Raw genomic sequence first — 21,123 nt, 5'->3', positions numbered from 1 at the left:
CAAATGCAGTGGACTCTGTTGGCACGCCGCCGTTGTCCGCGTCGACTTACCAAGCTTGCCATCTCCTCGTTCTCCTGGGTGACAAAGCGCACTTTGTTTTCAAGGCGACACAGCACCAGCGAGAGTTCTTCATTCTTCCTGCTCAGGCGTTTGTTTTTGTACAGGAGTGGCAGAAACTGGCTTTCTGTTTCTCTCAGTCGCTTTAGCTGCAAGCATGAAGTGCGGGATGTGAAAGACGCACAACACGCGGGCCAGAACGTATCCATTCCTTTTGCATCGGTTTGAACGGAATCGTGGCTTTGGCTCCCAATAAAAGACATCTACCAGGCAACCGACTCGCCGCGCCGCTCAACTAATAAGCAAGCGCAATGGGTGCCTCGCTGGATGGCGCGCATCAAACGTAGCGCAAACCTTCAAGCGTGCCGTCAATAAATTACCAGTTCATTGCGCTCTTCAGAAAGCAGGGCGTTTCGATCCTCCAGTTTCCTGATGACTGCGCTGAGCTCAGCGATTTTCAGATGAAACCGTCGCGTGTCCCGATCCTCCTGAGACTGAAAACGCCCCGCAACACACACACACAAGCACTCGTTCAAAGTTCAAAACTGTTTTTGTGCTACCTTCCTCCAGCAACGAACTAAGTCATGCGTACTGCAAGTGTGTGATGAGGTGGCTTACGCAATGAAGAGGATTGCTAGTAGCGGCGTTGACCCCACTTCCAGGGTAGTTTAGGCCCGCCCTTTGGGAATCCCTCAGGGCAGCGATCTGCTGCTCGGCAGCCTGAGTCTGCAGCTGAAGGCGGTGGACGTGGCCGGCCCCAGGGCTTCATCCAAAACACTAACCGCTCTGTCTTTCAGCTTGATCTCATCCGTCTGGATGTACAAACGGGGAGCGCTCAGGCAGGCGGGCAAACTCATTTGCCAGAATTGTGACAAAAACAAAGAGAGCAACCGGCCAATTTTTTTCTTGAATCGACTAGAACACCTTTGCTGTGACAAAAGCGAAGCGAGCAACCGGACATTTTCTTCTTGTGAAATAGAATAGAATAGAATGCCTTAGGTGTCATTGCACTGCAGGTATACAACGAAATTGGGAACATAGCCACGCACCGCGCATCTGATCAGTCCTACCAGTCGGCGGATCTCCCTCTCGCAGTCTCTCTTGGTTCGGCTCAGCTCCTCCCGATGCTGGTGATGAGCCGATCGGAGCTCGGCCGCTCGGGACTGCCAGGCCTGCTGGGCCGCTGCCAGGGCTTCTTCCGCGCTCCTGGTGGAGGCGACACCGCTCGGTCTCCCGACACCGCCGCGTCTCCTCCACCTCCGCCAGCAAAGCGCCCCCCCTCCTCACCTGAGCAGACATTGCGCCACACCGGGCCGTTGAGACCGCACCGGAGCGCCGCGACGCTTACTGGGGACAAGCTACACAATACGGTAGCGGCCGCATCGAAGCCCGACGTGGCGTGCGGATAGTCAGACACGGATAGAGCGGATCACCTTGTCCATGGAGCCGTCCCTCAGGCTGAGGACCAAGGCATTCAGTCGCTGGATCTCTCCATCTTTGATTTTGATCACTCTCATCAGCTCCATTTCATGCTGCCGCAGTAATGTCTCCCTGGTAATGGCTAACTCTTTCTGCTTCTCCTCATGGAGTTTGCTTTTGAGTTCCGTCATGGCGGCGGTGGCACGGTGGTGCTCCGCCCGCAGGTCCTGACTTCTCTCTCTCTCCAGACAGCTGACCTGACATGACTTAGACTTAGACTTAGACAAACTTTATTGTCATCTTGTCTGCACATGGTGCATACAAAACGAAATTCCGTTGCATACGTCTTACAACAAAGTAGTGATATTGCAGTTGAATAGAAGTAACATACCCTATGAAAATATATATATATACATATATACTATATATATATATATATATATATTAAAAATAAGTATAAAGTGCAGCAGTGATAATTATGCAATAGTGCAAGTAGGCAAAACAGTATTCAAGAGTGTGCAGAGGAATGCTAAACCATGTATTAAACTTCTATTTAAAGGGTTTATACAAGTTCAGTAAAGTTGGTAGTGCGAGATAGTGCAAGATAGAGGTCCGTAGTGTCATAAAGTACAGTTCTGTGAATGTGTGATGCAGAGTTCAGTTTAGAGCTCAACAGTTCTAGTGTTCAACAGTCTGATGACAGCAGGGAAAAAGCTGTTGCAGAACCTGGTGGACCTGCAGCGGATGCTGCAAACCTCTTCCCAGAGGGCAGCAGGGAGAACAGTCCATGGTGGGGGTGTGATGGGTCATTGATGATGTTACGGGCACGGGACATGCAGCGCTGAGATGAAATGTCCTGAATGGAGGGAAGAGGAGCCCCTATGATCCTCTCTGCTGTCCTCACCACTCTCCTCACGTTCTTCCAATCGGAGGCGGTGCAGCCTCCACACCACACAGAGAGACAGCTTGTCAGAATGCTCTCTATGGTGCTCCTGTAGAACGTCCTCATGATGGGTGGGGGCAGGTGGGCTCTCCTCATCCTCCGCAGGAAGTACAAGCGCTTCTGTGCCCTCTTGACCAGTGCCGTAGTGTTCATAGTCCAGGTGAGGTCTTCTGTGATGTGGACCCCCAGGAATTTGGTGGTGCTGACCACCTCCACAGCTGAGCTGTTGATGATCAGTGGAGCGTGGTGAGGCTGTTTTTTCCTGAAGTCGACGATGATCTCCTTCATCTTCTCCTCATTCAGGATCAGGCTGTTTTCTCTGCACCAGCCCACCAGCTGCTCCACCTCCTCTCTGTAGTCCAGGTCGTTGTTGTCTCTGATGAGCCCCACCACCGTTGTGTCGTCTGCTGACTTCACGATGTGATTGGTGGTGAACCTGAGGACGCAGTCGTGTGTCATCAGGGTGCACAGCAGGGGGCTCAGGACGCAGCCCTGAAGGGAGCCTGTGCTGAGGGTGATGACATCAGAGGTGTTCTGTCCGACCCGGACTGACTGAGGTCTGTTGGTGAGGAAGTCTAGCAGCCAGTTGCGAAGGGGGGTGTTGAAGCCCAGGTGTTCCAATTTTCCTACCAGATGCTGTGGGATGATGGTGTTAAACGCTGAGCTGAAGTCCAGGAACAGCCTCCGCACATGGGTGTTCTTCTCCTCCAGGTGAGCCAGGCTCAGGTGAAGAACGGAGGAGATGGCGTCCTGAGTGGAGCGGTTTTGCCGGTCGGCAAACTGGAACGGGTCAAATAATAGGGGGAGTCTGGAAACGATGTGACCTTTAAGCAGCCTTTCGAAGCACTTCATCATAACCGGAGTCAGTGCAACAGGCCGGTAATCATTAAATGAGGTGATTTGAGGTTTCTTCGGCACCGGAATGATGGAGGCAGTCTTAAAGCACGCCGGCACTGTGGCTTCGCCCAGCGAGGTGTTAAAAATGTCTGTGATGACCCCAGCCAGATGACTTGCACATTCCCTGAACACACGCCCAGGAATGTTGTCGGGGCCAGGGGCCTTACAGGGGTTGACTCTCCTCAGGGTCTTCAACACATCGGCGGAGTCAAGGCAGAGTACCTCCTCTTCCTGATGGGGGACAGTTTTAACTGCTGGAGTGCCGTTTAGTGCCTCGAACCTCCCAAAGAAGTTATTTAGACCATTTAGAAAGTCAGCATCAACTACACCCACCGGGGGGGGGGGAGGGTGAGTTGTAGTCTGTAATCGCCCGTATGCCTTGCCACATACTCCTGATGTTTTTGACGTCGTGGAAACGATCCTGAAATTTTCGACTGCGGTCTCGCTTCGCTATCCTGATGGCACGGTTCAAGTTGGCTCTCGCTGTCCTCAGTGTCTCCTTGTCGCCAGACTTGAAGGCAGAGTTCCGCGCTCGTAGCGTTTGACGTACCTCCTCAGTCATCCAGGGTCGTTGGTTGCCCCGGGTGATGATATTCTTAGTGGTGCTGACGTCCTCGGTGCATTTGTTGATGTAGGCTGACACAGTCATGGCACACGCATGTCTAATCTACATCGGGAAAACTGGGAGGGAGGGAGGCAGGCAGGGAGGCAGGCAGGGAGGCAGGCAGGGAGGCAGGCAGTGTCTGTCTGTTGAGGTTTTCACCTTGTTCTTCTCCTGCTGAAGTTCTAACTGGACGTCCATCAGTTTGGTTCTCAGCTCGTCATTGGCGGCCTGAAGGGCGTCCGTTCGCTCCGCCTTGGCCCGCCCTGCCGGAGCTCGTTTGGACATCTCTTACTCGAGTCTCGCCCGGTCGTCAGTCAGAGATCACAACATTTGTACCTGGAGAGCACAAACGCAGCGCTGTTTTCCACTGGCTTCGAACTCAACTTCAATCGGTACCGTAACTTACAACATCATAAACATAGAACTAGCTTGACTTATTCATTGAATAAATGCATTTGGTTCTTCAAAACTGCATCACGCAACATAGCGTGACCGAGACGGCCGTTATCCACCTGCGTGAAGTTATTTGGTGAAATGAATGAGATGTTTAAGACACCATCGTTCTGTCTCTATGTAGATGAAGGTAAATAATCGATTGCTGAAGGTCCAAAGGTGTTGTGATAAACAAATAAACATATTAGTGATTAGTGACATATTTGTGATAAACATATTAGGCAGGATAATCACATATGTTGACGTGACTGCCCACACTGTATTTATTTATGGTTATTTGTTAAATCGAGTACTGTTAGACATGAAATAGGAAGTGTTTAACATAAATGGAAGACGAAAGGGGTACTCACCATTGTAGCTCCTGCTGGTCAATGATACGAGCCTCTTCTTGCAGTGGAAAACATACAGCCAACAAACACCGTGGAACCTAAAGGAATGAAATTAAACATTAACATTTAGCCTCAACCAACATTCACAGATACAACGCAACGCAAACTACACAAACGTAAATCTTTTTAAACACAATGAGTTGTACTTACCGTGTACGCTCTAGACGGTCCACTTGCAAGCGGAAAATAAAGATATTTCTGTTGATAATCGTCGTGTTTGTATCCGGTGTCTCGCTCAAGGCCATTGCGCCCACAGATTTGAATTTTGGCGAGAGTTCAGCCTATTGACGTCATTTCCGCGGTGTAATACCCGCATATCTGAAACGGCAAAGTTAAGAGTAGAGTTAAATAAAGTTTTTAGTCAACGCAATAATTTACAACCGTTGACCAGTCGAAATAATCGTCGAAATTTGGCGTCTGTGGCTGGAAGCAGACGCCGAGTTCGACATTCCTCCCAAACGCCACACTCCCTTGCTTTTCAGGGCTAAAAAAAAAAAACAGTTGTAATTACCTTGTACGCTCTAGACGGTCAAGTTGCAAGCTGAAAACAAAAATATTTGCCTTGTTAGTCATCGTGTTACTAACAGCTGTGTCTTGTTTGCCAGAACTGCCGCTTTCCTACTTCCTGTTGCAAGCCACGCCCACGGATTATAATTTTGCCGTGAGTTCCGCCTATTGACGTCATGTCCGCGTCACATGACTGCGACGTAATATTATCTAAAACTGTTTGTGCGGTATTGTGTTGTTCTGTGCGGTATTGTGTTATTCTGTGCGGCGTCGTGTTGTTCTGTGCGGCGTCGTGTTGTTCAGTGCGACGTCGTGTTGTTCAGTGCGGCATGGTGTTGTTCAGTGCGGCATGGTGTTGTTCAGTGCGGCATGGTGTTGTTCAGTGCGGCATAATGTTGTTCAGTGCGGCATAATGTTGTTCAGTGCGGCATGGTGTTGTTCAGTGCGGCATGGTGTTGTTCAGTGCGGCATGGTGTTGTTCAGTGCGGCATAATGTTGTTCAGTGCGCCATAATGTTGTTCAGTGCGGCATGGTGTTGTTCAGTGCGGGATGGTGTTGTTCAGTGCAGGATGGTGTTGTTCAGTGCGGCATGGTGTTGTTCAATGCGGCATGGTGTTGTTCAGTGCGGGATGATGTTGTTCAGTGCGGCATGGTGTTGTTCAGTGCGGCATAATGTTGTTCAGTGCGGCATGGTGTTGTTCAGTGCGGCATGGTGTTGTTCAGTGCGGCATGGTGTTGTTCAGTGCGGCATGGTGTTGTTCAGTGCGGAATGGTGTTGTTCAGTGCGGCATGGTGTTGTTCAGTCCGGGATGGTGTTGTTCAATGCGGGATCGTGTTGTTCAGTGCGGGGTGGTGTTGTTCAGTGCGGGATGGTGTTGTTCAGTGCGGCATGGTGTTGTTCAATGCGGCATGGTGTTGTTCAGTGCGGGATGGTGTTGTTCATTGCGGCATGGTGTTGTTCAGTGCGGCATGGTGTTGTTCAGTGCGGCATGGTGTTGTTCAGTGCGGCATGGTGTTGTTCAGTGCGGCATAATGTTGTTCAGTGCGGCATGGTGTTGTTCAGTGTGGAAAGGTGTTGTTCAGTGCAGGATGGTGTTGTTCAGTGCGGCATGGTGTTGTTCAATGCAGGATCGTGTTGTTCAGTGCAGCATAATGTTGTTCAGTGCAGCATGGTGTTGTTCAGTGCGGCATGGTGTTGTTCAATGCGGCATGGTGTTGTTCACTGCGGGATGGTGTTGTTCAATGCGGGATCGTGTTGTTCAGTGCGGCATAATGTTGTTCAGTGCAGCATGGTGTTGTTCAGTGCGGCATGGTGTTGTTCAGTGCGACATAATGTTGTTTAGTGCGGCATAATGTTGTTCAGTGCGGCATAATGTTGTTCAGTGCGGCATGGTGTTGTTCAGTGCGGCATGGTGTTGTTCAGTGCGGCATGGTGTTGTTCAGTGCAGGATGGTGTTGTTCAGTGCGGCATGGTGTTGTTCAATGCGGCATGGTGTTGTTCAGTGCGGGATGGTGTTGTTCAGTGCAGGATGGTGTTGTTCAGTGCGGCATGGTGTTGTTCAGTGCGGAATGGTGTTGTTCAGTGCGGCATGGTGTTGTTCAGTGCGGCATGGTGTTGTTCAGTGCAGGATGGTGTTGTTCAATGCGGGATCGTGTTGTTCAGTGCGGCATGGTGTTGTTCAGTGCGGCATGGTGTTGTTCAGTGCGGCATAATGTTGTTCAGTGCGGCATGGTGTTGTTCAGTGCGGCATGGTGTTGTTCAGTGCGGCATGGTGTTGTTCAGTGCGGCATGGTGTTGTTCAGTGCGGCATAATGTTGTCCAGTGCGCCATAATGTTGTTCAGTGCGGCATGGTGTTGTTTAGTGCGGGATGGTGTTGTTCAGTGCAGGATGGTGTTGTTCAGTGCGGCATGGTGTTGTTCAATGCGGCATGGTGTTGTTCAGTGCGGGATGGTGTTGTTCAGTGCGGCATGGTGTTGTTCAGTAAGGCATAATGTTGTTCAGTGCGGCATGGTGTTGTTCAGTGCGGCATGGTGTTGTTCAGTGCGGCATGGTGTTGTTCAGTGCGGCATGGTGTTGTTCAGTGCGGAATGGTGTTGTTCAGTGCGGCATGGTGTTGTTCAGTGCGGGATGGTGTTGTTCAATGCGGGATCGTGTTGTTCAGTGCGGGGTGGTGTTGTTCAGTGCAGGATGGTGTTGTTCAGTGCAGGATGGTGTTGTTCAGTGCGGCATGGTGTTGTTCAATGCAGGATCGTGTTGTTCAGTGCAGCATAATGTTGTTCAGTGCAGCATGGTGTTGTTCAGTGCGGCATGGTGTTGTTCAATGCGGCATGGTGTTGTTCAGTGCGGGATGGTGTTGTTCAGTGCGGCATGGTGTTTTTCAGTGCGGCATAATGTTGTTCAGTGCGGCATGGTGTTGTTCAGTGCGGCATGGTGTTGTTCAGTGCAGGATGGTGTTGTTCAGTGCGGCATGGTGTTGTTCAATGCAGGATCGTGTTGTTCAGTGCAGCATAATGTTGTTCAGTGCAGCATGGTGTTGTTCAGTGCGGCATGGTGTTGTTCAATGCGGCATGGTGTTGTTCACTGCGGGATGGTGTTGTTCAATGCGGGATCGTGTTGTTCAGTGCGGCATAATGTTGTTCAGTGCAGCATGGTGTTGTTCAGTGCGGCATGGTGTTGTTCAGTGCGACATAATGTTGTTTAGTGCGGCATAATGTTGTTCAGTGCGGCATAATGTTGTTCAGTGCGGCATGGTGTTGTTCAGTGCGGCATGGTGTTGTTCAGTGCGGCATGGTGTTGTTCAGTGCAGGATGGTGTCGTTCAGTGCGGCATGGTGTTGTTCAGTGCGGAATGGTGTTGTTCAGTGCGGCATGGTGTTGTTCAGTGCGGCATGGTGTTGTTCAGTGCAGGATGGTGTTGTTCAATGCGGGATCGTGTTGTTCAGTGCGGCATGGTGTTGTTCAGTGCGGCATGGTGTTGTTCAGTGCAGGATGGTGTTGTTCAGTGCAGGATGGTGTTGTTCAATGCGGCATGGTGTTGTTCAGTGCGGGATGGTGTTGTTCAGTGCAGGATGGTGTTGTTCAGTGCGGCATGGTGTTGTTCAGTGCGGCATGGTGTTGTTCAGTGCAGCGTAATGTTGTTCAGTGCGGCATGGTGTTGTTCAGTGCGGAATGGTGTTGTTCAGTGCGGCATGGTGTTGTTCAGTGCAGGATGGTGTTGTTCAGTGCGGCATGGTGTTGCTCAGTGCGGCATGGTGTTGTTCAGTGCGGGATGGTGTTGTTCATTGCGGCATGGTGTTGTTCAGTGCGGCATGGTGTTGTTCAGTGCGGCATGGTGTTGTTCAGTGCGGCATAATGTTGTTCAGTGCGCCATAATGTTGTTCAGTGCGGCATGGTGTTGTTCAGTGCGGGATGGTGTTGTTCAGTGCAGGATGGTGTTGTTCAGTGCGGCATGGTGTTGTTCAGTGCGGCATAATGTTGTTCAGTGCGGCATAATGTTGTTCAGTGCGGCATAATGTTGTTCAGTGCGGGATGGTGTTGTTCATTGCGGCATGGTGTTGTTCAGTGCGGCATGGTGTTGTTCAGTGCGGCATGGTGTTGTTCAGTGCGGGATGGTGTTGTTCAGTGCAGGATGGTGTTGTTCAGTGCGGCATGGTGTTGTTCAGTGCGGCATGGTGTTGTTCATTTCGGCATAATGTTGTTCAGTGCGGCATAATGTTGTTTAGTGCGGCATGGTGTTGTTCAGTGCGGGATGGTGTTGTTCAGTGCGTTATAATGTTGTTCAGTGCGGCATGGTGTTGTTCAGTGCGGCATGGTGTTGTTCAGTGCGGCATGGTGTTGTTCAGTGCGGCATAATGTTGTTCAGTGCGGCATAATGTTGTTCAGTGCGGCATGGTGTTGTTCAGTGCGGGATGGTGTTGTTCAGTGCGGGATGGTGTTGTTCAGTGCGGCATGGTGTTCAATGCGGAATGGTGTTGTTCAGTGCAGGATGGTGTTGTTCAGTGCGGCATGGTGTTGTTCAGTGCGGCATAATGTTGTTCAGTGCGGCATGGTGTTGTTCAGTGCGGCATGGTGTTGTTCAGTGCGGCATGGTGTTGTTCAGTGCGGCATAATGTTGTTCAGTGCGGCATGGTGTTGTTCAGTGCGGCATGGTGTTGTTCAGTGCGGCATAATGTTCAGTGCGGCATAATGTTGTTCAGTGCGGCATGGTGTTGTTCAGTGCGGGATGGTGTTGTTCAGTGCAGGATGGTGTTGTTCAGTGCGGCATGGTGTTCAGTGCGGGATGGTGTCTTTCAGTGCGGCATGGTGTCGTTCAGTGCGGCATGGTGTCTTTCAGTGCGGCATGGTGTCGTTCAGTGAGGCATGGTGTTGTTCAGTGCGGCATGGTGTTGTTTAGTGCGGCATGGTGTTGTTCAGTGCGGGATGGTGTTGTTCAGTGTGGCATGGTGTTCAGTGCGGCATGGTGTTGTTCAGTGCGGTATCCTGTTGTTCAGTGCGGTATCGTGTTTCTCAGTGCGGTATCGTGTTGTTCAGTGCAGTATCGTTGTGTTGTTCGTATTGTGTTTAACACTTAGCCTCTAACACTTAGCCTCTAACACTTAGCCTCTAGCATCTAGAAGGTAAATAAATAGGAAGGAAGGACTCACCGGTGACGTCTTCGCCCACGTCCAAGCGTTGTACTTTGTATTTTCATCCTTCTGACAGTGGAAAACATAGCCAACAAACACCGTGGAACCTAAACGAATGAAAGAAAACTATCATTTGGCCACAACCAACATTCACAGATACAACACAATGTGACGTGCGGGGTTGAGGTTAAAGGTTGAGTGAAGGGCCCTCGTTTTAAACTACTTTTTTGAAAAGGATTGGGAACAAGTAAGACGTATTTAATTTATTTAATGGGAAGTAGTAAGAGCTATTGAATTTAATCTATGTATTATATTCTATTGTATTGTATTCTGTTGTATTCTTTTGGATTGTATTCACACTAACCCCACTAAAACTTCAGCCCACAAAAACTCGCCTCTGGCGCCTAGCCTCTGGCACTTAGCCTCTAACACTTAGCCTTTAACACTTAGCCTTTAACACTTAGCCTTTAACACTTAGCCTAGAAGGTGAATAAATAGGGTTAAAGGTTGAGTGAAGGGACCTCGTTTTAAACTACTTTTTTGTAAAGGAGTGGGAACAAGTAAGACGTATTTAATTTATTTAATGGGAAGTAGTAAGACTTATTAAATTTATTTAATCTACTTTTCTTCCCAGGCAAAATTTGATGTGCTGCAATTCCAAATTTCCAAAGTGAATGAAGGAATGAAGTCCTTTAAATTATGATTTTGTATAAATACTAGGCATTAACACAAAATCGACGGCACAAAATGGGCAGACTTTACTTGTTTGAAAAGGACTGGTTACAAGACAGACTTTTTTAATTTATTTAATGGGAAGAAGACTTATTTAGTTTAATTGATCTATTTTTGTTCCCTGGCAAAATTCGATTTGCTGCAATTCCAAATTTCCAAAGTGAATGAAGGAAAGAAGTCGTTTAAATTATGATTTTGTTTAAATACTAGGCATAGACACAAAATCTACGGCACAAAATGGGCAGACTTTACTTGTTTGAAGAGGACTGGTTACAAGACAGACTTTTCTGATTTATTTAATGGGAAGAAGACTTATTTAGTTTATTTAATCTATTTTTGTTCCCTGGCAAAATTGGATTTGCTGAAATTGTATTTTGCCAAATCTTGCCTTGAGACCTGATAGGAAGTATTAAACGCTTAGTTAAATCAATACAAGTTGGTAATAAGAGCGAGTAATGTTGGTTGAACCGATGAATGAAGGTTGAAAGCAATTTAAATTATGACTTTGTATAAATACTAGATATTAACAGAACATCTACTGCGCGAAATGGGCAGAGTTTACTTGTTTGAGAAGGAGTGGCTTATTCAAAACTAAGATTTATTTAATCTGTTTGTTCCCAGGCAAAATTGGATGTGATGCAATTCCAAATTTCACCACATGATGGTGCCCAATTTTGACTTCATAGGACATATTAAACACTTAGCTTGTTATTATGTTCAAGGTAATCAGATTTGTTTATTATTCTAATGGCCTCTTCAAAACTATTCTGGATTACTACTTTGGATCTATTCTACATTACTTGGCAACAACATACTCTGTAACAGATTAGGCAGTATAATCATATCTGTTAACTTGAGAGTGCCCACACTCAATCTACTTATCGTGATGTGTTAAATCAATTACTGTTAGACATTATTTGTCTGATAATCTACCAAATCTTTGAATTGAAGAATTTGTGATTTAATTAATAGCTTGTTGTTATGTTAAGGGTAATCAGACTTGTATATAATTCTAATGGCCTTCTTTTGAAAACTATTCTGAATTACAACTTTGGATCTTATATTACTTTGCAACAATCTACTCCGTGACAGATTAGGCAGTATAATCACATATGTTAACTTCAGTGCCCACACTGTATTTATTTATGGTTATTTGTTAAATCAAGTACTGTTAGACATGAAATAGGAAGTGTTTAACATAAATGTTATGGCTACTCACCATTGTAGCTCGCTCCTGGTCAATGATACGAGCCTCTTCTTGCAGTGGAAAACTTGCAGCCAACAAACACCGTGGAACCTAAAGGAATGAAATTAAACATTAACATTTCGCCTCGACCAATTTTCACACGTACAACGCAACGCGGCTACACTTCTGCTATTACAAACGTAAATCTCCTTAAACACAATGAGTGTTACTTACCGTGTACGCTCTAGACGGTCCAGTTGCAAGCAGAAAATAAAGATATTTCTGTTGATAATCGTCGCTGCTCAGTGGCTCACGGCCATCGCGCCAACAGATTTGAATTTTGGCGGAGGTTCGGGCAATTACGTCATATCCACGGCACATGACTGCGACGTAATACCCGCTTATCTGAAACGGCAGTTAAAAGTAGAGTTACATCAAGTTTTCTTGGAACCTAAACGAATGAAAGAAAACTATCATTTGGCCACAACCAACATTCACAGATACAACACAACGTGCGGGGTTGGGGTTAAAGATTGAGTGAAGGGCCCTCGTTTTAAACTACTGTTTTGAAAAGGAGTGGGAACAAGTAAGACGTATTTAATTTATTTAATGGGAAGTAGTAAGACTTATTAAATTTATTTAATCTACTTTTCTTCCCAGGCAAAATTTGATGTGCTGCAATTCCAAATTTCCAAAGTGAATGAAGGAATGAAGTCCTTTAAATTATGATTTTGTATAAATACTAGGCATTAACACAAAATCGACGGCACAAAATGGGCAGACTTTACTTGTTTGAAAAGGACTGGTTACAAGACAGACTTTTTTAATTTATTTAATGGGAAGAAGACTTATTTAGTTTAATTGATCTATTTTTGTTCCCTGCCAAAATTCGATTTGCTGCAATTCCAAATTTCCAAAGTGAATGAAGGAAAGAAGTCGTTTAAATTATGATTTTGTTTAAATACTAGGCATAGACACAAAATCTACGGCACAAAATGGGCAGACTTTACTTGTTTGAAGAGGACTGGTTACAAGACAGACTTTTCTGATTTATTTAATGGGAAGAGGACTTATTTAGTTTATTTAATCTATTTTTGTTCCCTGGCAAAATTGGATTTGCTGAAATTGTATTTTGCCAAATCTCGATTTGAGACCTGATAGGAAGTATTAAACGCTTAGTTAAATCAATACAAGTTGGTAATAAGAGCGAGTAATGTTGGTTGAACCGATGAATGAAGGTTGAAAGCAATTTAAATTATGACTTTGTATAAATACTAGATATTAACAGAACATCTACTGCGCAAAATGGGCAGAGTTTACTTGTTTGAGAAGGAGTGGCTTATTCAAAACTAAGATTTATGTAATCTGTTTGTTCCCAGGCAAAATTGGATGTGATGCAATTCCAAATTTCACCACATGATGGTGCCCAATTTTGACTTCATAGGACATATTAAACACTTAGCTTGTTATTATGTTCAAGGTAATCAGATTTGTTTATCATTCTAATGGCCTCTTCAAAACTATTCTGGATTACTACTTTGGATCTATTCTACATTACTTGGCAACAACATACTCTGTAACAGATTAGGCAGTATAATCACATATGTTAACTTGAGAGTGCCCACACTCAATCTACTTATCGTGATGTGTTAAATCAATTACTGTTAGACATTATTTGTCTGATAATCTACCAAATCTTTGAATTGAAGAATTTGTGATTTAATTAATAGCTTGTTCAGGGTAATCAGACTTGTATATAATTCTAATGGCCTTCTTTTGAAAACTATTCTGAATTACAACTTTGGATCTTATATTACTTTGCAACAATCTACTCCGTGACAGATTAGGCAGTATAATCACATATGTTAACTTCAGTGCCCACACTGTATTTATTTATGGTTATTTGTTAAATCAAGTACTGTTAGACATGAAATAGGAAGTGTTTAACATAAATGTTATGGCTACTCACCATTGTAGCTCGCTCCTGGTCAATGATACGAGCCTCTTCTTGCAGTGGAAAACTTGCAGCCAACAAACACCGTGGAACCTAAAGGAATGAAATTAAACATTAACATTTCGCCTCGACCAATTTTCACACGTACAACGCAACGCGGCTACACTTCTGCTATTACAAACGTAAATCTCCTTAAACACAATGAGTGTTACTTACCGTGTACGCTCTAGACGGTCCAGTTGCAAGCAGAAAATAAAGATATTTCTGTTGATAATCGTCGCTGCTCAGTGGCTCACGGCCATCGCGCCAACAGATTTGAATTTTGGCGGAGGTTCGGGCAATTACGTCATATCCGCGACATTTGACTGCGACGTAATACCCGCTTATCTGAAACGGCAGTTAAAAGTAGAGTTACATCAAGTTTTCTTGGAACCTAAACGAATGAAAGAAAACTATCATTTGGCCACAACCAACATTCACAGATACAACACAACGTGCGGGGTTGAGGTTAAAGATTGAGTGAAGGGCCCTCGTTTTAAACTACTGTTTTGAAAAGGAGTGGGAACAAGTAAGACGTATTTAATTTATTTAATGGGAAGTAGTAAGACTTATTAAATTTATTTAATCTACTTTTCTTCCCAGGCAAAATTTGATGTGCTGCAATTCCAAATTTCCAAAGTGAATGAAGGAATGAAGTCCTTTAAATTATGATTTTGTATAAATACTAGGCATTAACACAAAATCGACGGCACAAAATGGGCAGACTTTACTTGTTTGAAAAGGACTGGTTACAAGACAGACTTTTTTAATTTATTTAATGGGAAGAAGACTTATTTAGTTTAATTGATCTATTTTTGTTCCCTGCCAAAATTCGATTTGCTGCAATTCCAAATTTCCAAAGTGAATGAAGGAAAGAAGTCGTTTAAATTATGATTTTGTTTAAATACTAGGCATAGACACAAAATCTACGGCACAAAATGGGCAGACTTTACTTGTTTGAAGAGGACTGGTTACAAGACAGACTTTTCTGATTTATTTAATGGGAAGAGGACTTATTTAGTTTATTTAATCTATTTTTGTTCCCTGGCAAAATTGGATTTGCTGAAATTGTATTTTGCCAAATCTCGATTTGAGACCTGATAGGAAGTATTAAACGCTTAGTTAAATCAATACAAGTTGGTAATAAGAGCGAGTAATGTTGGTTGAACCGATGAATGAAGGTTGAAAGCAATTTAAATTATGACTTTGTATAAATACTAGATATTAACAGAACATCTACTGCGCAAAATGGGCAGAGTTTACTTGTTTGAGAAGGAGTGGCTTATTCAAAACTAAGATTTATGTAATCTGTTTGTTCCCAGGCAAAATTGGATGTGATGCAATTCCAAATTTCACCACATGATGGTGCCCAATTTTGACTTCATAGGACATATTAAACACTTAGCTTGTTATTATGTTCAAGGTAATCAGATTTGTTTATCATTCTAATGGCCTCTTCAAAACTATTCTGGATTACTACTTTGGATCTATTCTACATTACTTGGCAACAACATACTCTGTAACAGATTAGGCAGTATAATCACATATGTTAACTTGAGAGTGCCCACACTCAATCTACTTATCGTGATGTGTTAAATCAATTACTGTTAGACATTATTTGTCTGATAATCTACCAAATCTTTGAATTGAAGAATTTGTGATTTAATTAATAGCTTGTTCAGGGTAATCAGACTTGTATATAATTCTAATGGCCTTCTTTTGAAAACTATTCTGAATTACAACTTTGGATCTTATATTACTTTGCAACAATCTACTCCGTGACAGATTAGGCAGTATAATCACATATGTTAACTTCAGTGCCCACACTGTATTTATTTATGGTTATTTGTTAAATCAAGTACTGTTAGACATGAAATAGGAAGTGTTTAACATAAATGTTATGGCTACTCACCATTGTAGCTCGCTCCTGGTCAATGATACGAGCCTCTTCTTGCAGTGGAAAACTTGCAGCCAACAAACACCGTGGAACCTAAAGGAATGAAATTAAACATTAACATTTCGCCTCGACCAATTTTCACACGTACAACGCAACGCGGCTACACTTCTGCTATTACAAACGTAAATCTCCTTAAACACAATGAGTGTTACTTACCGTGTACGCTCTAGACGGTCCAGTTGCAAGCAGAAAATAAAGATATTTCTGTTGATAATCGTCGCTGCTCAGTGGCTCACGGCCATCGCGCCAACAGATTTGAATTTTGGCGGAGGTTCGGGCAATTACGTCATATCCGCGGCATTTGACTGCGACGTAATACCCGCTTATCTGAAACGGCAGTTAAAAGTAGAGTTACATCAAGTTTTCTTGGAACCTAAACGAATGAAAGAAAACTATCATTTGGCCACAACCAACATTCACAGATACAACACAACGTGCGGGGTTGAGGTTAAAGATTGAGTGAAGGGCCCTCGTTTTAAACTACTGTTTTGAAAAGGAGTGGGAACAAGTAAGACGTATTTAATTTATTTAATGGGAAGTAGTAAGACTTATTAAATTTATTTAATCTACTTTTCTTCCCAGGCAAAATTTGATGTGCTGCAATTCCAAATTTCCAAAGTGAATGAAGGAATGAAGTCCTTTAAATTATGATTTTGTATAAATACTAGGCATTAACACAAAATCGACGGCACAAAATGGGCAGACTTTACTTGTTTGAAAAGGACTGGTTACAAGACAGACTTTTTTAATTTATTTAATGGGAAGAAGACTTATTTAGTTTAATTGATCTATTTTTGTTCCCTGCCAAAATTCGATTTGCTGCAATTCCAAATTTCCAAAGTGAATGAAGGAAAGAAGTCGTTTAAATTATGATTTTGTTTAAATACTAGGCATAGACACAAAATCTACGGCACAAAATGGGCAGACTTTACTTGTTTGAAGAGGACTGGTTACAAGACAGACTTTTCTGATTTATTTAATGGGAAGAGGACTTATTTAGTTTATTTAATCTATTTTTGTTCCCTGGCAAAATTGGATTTGCTGAAATTGTATTTTGCCAAATCTCGATTTGAGACCTGATAGGAAGTATTAAACGCTTAGTTAAATCAATACAAGTTGGTAATAAGAGCGAGTAATGTTGGTTGAACCGATGAATGAAGGTTGAAAGCAATTTAAATTATGACTTTGTATAAATACTAGATATTAACAGAACATCTACTGCGCAAAATGGGCAGAGTTTACTTGTTTGAGAAGGAGTGGCTTATTCAAAACTAAGATTTATGTAATCTGTTTGTTCCCAGGCAAAATTGGATGTGATGCAATTCCAAATTTCACCACATGATGGTGCCCAATTTTGACTTCATAGGACATATTAAACACTTAGCTTGTTATTATGTTCAAGGTAATCAGATTTGTTTATCATTCTAATGGCCTCTTCAAAACTATTCTGGATTACTACTTTGGATCTATTCTACATTACTTGGCAACAACATACTCTGTAACAGATTAGGCAGTATAATCACATATGTTAACTTGAGAGTGCCCACACTCAATCTACTTATCGTGATGTGTTAAATCAATTACTGTTAGACATTATTTGTCTGATAATCTACCAAATCTTTGAATTGAAGAATTTGTGATTTAATTAATAGCTTGTTCAGGGTAATCAGACTTGTATATAATTCTAATGGCCTTCTTTTGAAAACTATTCTGAATTACAACTTTGGATCTTATATTACTTTGCAACAATCTACTCGGTGACAGATTAGGCAGTATAATCACATATGTTAACTTCAGTGCCCACACTGTATTTATTTATGGTTATTTGTTAAATCAAGTACTGTTAGACATGAAATAGGAAGTGTTTAACATAAATGTTATGGCTACTCACCATTGTAGCTCGCTCCTGGTCAATGATATGAGCCTCTTCTTGCAGTGGAAAACTTGCAGCCAACAAACACCGTGGAACCTAAAGGAATGAAATTAAACATTAACATTTCGCCCGGACCAACATTCACACGTACAACGCAACGCGGCTACACTTCTGCTATTACAAACGTAAATCTCCTTAAACACAACGAGTGTTACTTACCGTGTACGCTCTAGGCAAAATTGGATGTGATGCAATTCCAAATCTATCTGAAACGGCAGTTAAAAGTAGAGTTACATCAAGTTTTCTTTTTTAATCAACACAATCATTTACAACCGTTGACCAGAAAGAATCGTCGAAATTCGACGTCCCCCACAAACGCCACGCTCACTCGCTTTTCAGGGCAACAAAAGTACTTCTTTTTAAAAACGATGAGTTGTACTTACCGTGTACGCTCTGGACGGTCCAGTTGCAAGCAGAAAATAAAAATATTTCTCTTGTTAGTCGTATGTTACCATCCGCTGTGTCTTTGTCAACATCGCCGCCATTTTCCTACTTCCTGCTGCGAGCCACGCCCACGGATTTAAATTTGGGCGGAAGCTCTTTCCATTGGCGTCGTTTTCGCGTATAGCAAATCCGATTGGTTGGGAAGGGGGCACGGTTATGCAGCCGAGGAGTCCTGTGATCGGTGGGATGTAAAGTAGGCGTCGACGTCACGTCCGCGTCACGTGACCACGACGTGGCAGACGTCAAATAGCAACCGCTGTTTTGTTTAGTAGACTTACAGTTGTTATGCATTGACATAATGGCGCACACACCAAATAGATTTAAATAAATTAAATAATTCTTCTGCCCACTCTCTTTTAAACAAGTTAACTCTCCCCGCGGATTTGAATTCCGGCGAAAGTTACGCCCATCGACGTCACGTATGTCACGTGACCACGACGTGGCAGATGTCATATAGCAACCGCTGTTTTGTTTAGTAGATTTACAGTTGTTATGCATTGGCATAATGGTGTGCACTCAAAATAGATTTAAATAAATTAAATATTTCTTCTGCCTACTCCCTTTTAAACAAGTTAACTCTGCCCACGTCCATTGACGTCTTGTCTGCGTCACGTGACCACGACGTAGCGACGTCATATAGTAACCGCTGTTTTGACCAGTAGACTTAGTTATTATGCGTTGACATAATGGCGCACTGGTTAGCATGGCCACCTCTTAAGCATGATGATGCGGGTTCGACGCCTGATCAATGTTAGCATGGAGTGAGCTGAAGTGCATGGCGCTGAAGATTTGAATCTTTGAAATGCGCTGAGGTCTGACATATCAGGCAGAATGGTTTGCCATCACGTTCAACAAAAAATAGAAACTTTCCCACTCTGATTAAAACGTCCTGTGTTCATCTACGTATTTTCGTTTTGCTGTGCATCTTTTCCCTGCCATTTCGAGAGCCCAATTGACACTCATAGTTTAAAGAAATGTGTTTGCCCATCCTACTTTGTGGAATTTCACCACATGCGCTTTTGACCAAAATACCAAATTGAACTCAAGTGAAGCCAACACGCACAACCCCCCCCCCCCCCCCCCACACACACACACACACACAAATGTTGATATGAACATAAAAGAGCCGCATGCGGTTCGGGAGTTGCGGCTTGGCCAAACCTGTACTATACAACTTTATTTGTATAAAATTTTCACAACAGCTGTCACACAAACAAAGCGGGAAAAACCGAAGACGTGCGTGTTCCGCCCACGCTGGATTTATTTGCACCTTTGAAAAGACACCGTATTGCCGCAGATGTGGCAAAGAGTACTTTTGGGCATCTGAGACGGAAGGATGTCCAAAGCATCACGTCACCTGCTCTGGTAGGCATGGTGGTGGGACGTTGAGGTCAACCGCTTTGGGGTTGGCTGACTCTTTGATCGCAGGATGCCACACACTTGAAGACAGAAGCAGAAAAGCAGAGCTAAATGCAAAATGTACTCACCGGTGACTCCAATTTTTTTCCCCCCTGAAGAAACAGCTGGACGGGTGGCCCCGGCTGGCCAGTGGGACTCTTGTTATTCTGACCCTTTTTAGTGCGCGTTTGGGGCAACAACCGTTTTTTGTGGCGCTCTCTTCTGGTTCAAAAGTGCCCTGCATGTGAATTTGCTTTTCCTGCCTTCTGATTGGATGAGCGCCGGTGTGACGCGGTGCCTCTGTCACCGTGGCGGGGGGTATACGTTGGCATCGGAGCGTCTGCCAACGTCTGAGACCGGCTGGCAGTGTATCGGAGGTGTCGAGTGCGGTGCCGCTGGAGCTCACTCACCAGCTGGTGTTAGGGCCACAGAATGAAGGCCAAGGAGAAGAATAGAAAGAGAAACAGAAACTTCTCCTCCAATTGTTTGATTTGTCTCTTCTGAGCTTCGATGAATTCTTTCAGCTCTTTGTTCCTCTAGGACGGACAAATGGAAAGTGGCATTCAAAAGCCAGTAAGCGTGCAAGTAAGTGCCGGGCTGGCTTTGGGCCCTTACCTGTTGCGCGCTGTGCAGCAGATCCATTCTCTCTTGGAGGATGCAAGCGTCGCGCTCCCTCAACTCGCACATCAGGGCTCGCTTCCATTGGTCCACGGCGCTCCTAAGCTCTTCTCTCTGATCCGCCGTCAGCACGTCATTCACGCCAGCGTGGCTGGCTTTTTCGCCGTCCGTGGCGGGGCAGTCCCGCTGCGGTAGCGCCTCGTACAACATGGCCTCCAGCTCCAGGATCCTCTGGGCCGCAATCCTCGTCCATCAGTGGTCCGGCGGGAGATTTGAGGGCGGCTTACCTTATGAGCCTGGTCCATGGAACACTTCCTGAAGTCCAACTCTTCATCCAGGTAGCCCTTCTGCTTGCAGAACATATCCTAGCACAGCTCAAGGTCAGAATTGTTGGGGCACATTGCCGGAGTTCCCCTTGGCTGATGTCGCGTGTCTGTCTACCTTCTCACTTTCAATGTCCAACATCTTCTGTTGAAGTGCTGACTTGGTCACTTTGATGTATTCTAACCACTGAGGAAAGGCTGCTGTCACATAAGCAGAATGCGAGAGCGTGCGTGGACGTGCGCGTTACCTTCTCGGCTAGGGTGAGAAGGGTCCTGGCGTGAATCACGACCACCTGCTCCTCGTTGGTGAGATTCTGCAAGAGCCCAAAGGCACAGCGTCAACAAGCTTCTTTCAGCGCAAAGCCTTCCAAAAGTCACATTTGAGCCGCCGAGTCTCGTGGAGTGCGAACATAAGGAGTTCGACATACACTTACGGCGTTATAGCCCAGGATGTCCAGCTTCTTCATCAGATCACTGATGACGATGTCCGGGGGAAAGGCGCAAGGAGCAATGTAAGGTGTTCTGGGACCTCGGGTTAAGGTTAGGGTTGCGAGGGACGCCTTACGTACGCTCACGCCCTCGGCCTCGCAGTAGATCTGCAAAGGGCTGAGGCCGTCTGGGAAACGGACTTGCAGAAACTTCAA

At 44.6% G+C, this 21,123-nt stretch overlaps 3 long non-coding RNA genes across 3 annotated transcripts; all 3 read right to left on the bottom strand.

The window, feature by feature from the left end:
• Nucleotides 1–2,928: 2,928 nt before the first annotated feature.
• LOC148395898 (uncharacterized) lies at nucleotides 2,929–10,007 on the bottom strand. The gene is made up of 5 exons (XR_015859141.1): nucleotides 9,914–10,007; nucleotides 5,274–5,303; nucleotides 4,913–5,080; nucleotides 4,724–4,800; nucleotides 2,929–4,256 (listed from the first exon to the last, which is right to left on the bottom strand). It is a non-coding gene; the product is annotated as an uncharacterized LOC148395898 (long non-coding RNA).
• A 5,926-nt stretch (nucleotides 10,008–15,933) lies between these two features.
• LOC148395897 (uncharacterized) lies at nucleotides 15,934–18,177 on the bottom strand. Its single transcript, XR_015859214.1, has 4 exons — nucleotides 18,080–18,177; nucleotides 17,856–17,902; nucleotides 17,655–17,732; nucleotides 15,934–16,090 (listed from the first exon to the last, which is right to left on the bottom strand). It is a non-coding gene; the product is annotated as an uncharacterized LOC148395897 (long non-coding RNA).
• Nucleotides 18,178–20,450: 2,273 nt separating this feature from the next.
• Nucleotides 20,451–20,776, bottom strand: LOC148395896 (uncharacterized). Its single transcript, XR_015859073.1, has 3 exons — nucleotides 20,728–20,776; nucleotides 20,598–20,666; nucleotides 20,451–20,521 (listed from the first exon to the last, which is right to left on the bottom strand). It is a non-coding gene; the product is annotated as an uncharacterized LOC148395896 (long non-coding RNA).
• Between the last annotated feature and the right edge of the window lie 347 nt (nucleotides 20,777–21,123).

Source organism: Syngnathus floridae, chromosome 6 (genome assembly GCF_059516105.1).
Source record: "Syngnathus floridae isolate MCC-2025c chromosome 6, RoL_Sflo_1.0, whole genome shotgun sequence".
Taxonomy (NCBI): domain Eukaryota; kingdom Metazoa; phylum Chordata; class Actinopteri; order Syngnathiformes; family Syngnathidae; genus Syngnathus; species Syngnathus floridae.
Note: the sequence above shows the minus strand (reverse complement) of the source record. Positions and strands in the feature narration are given on the sequence as shown.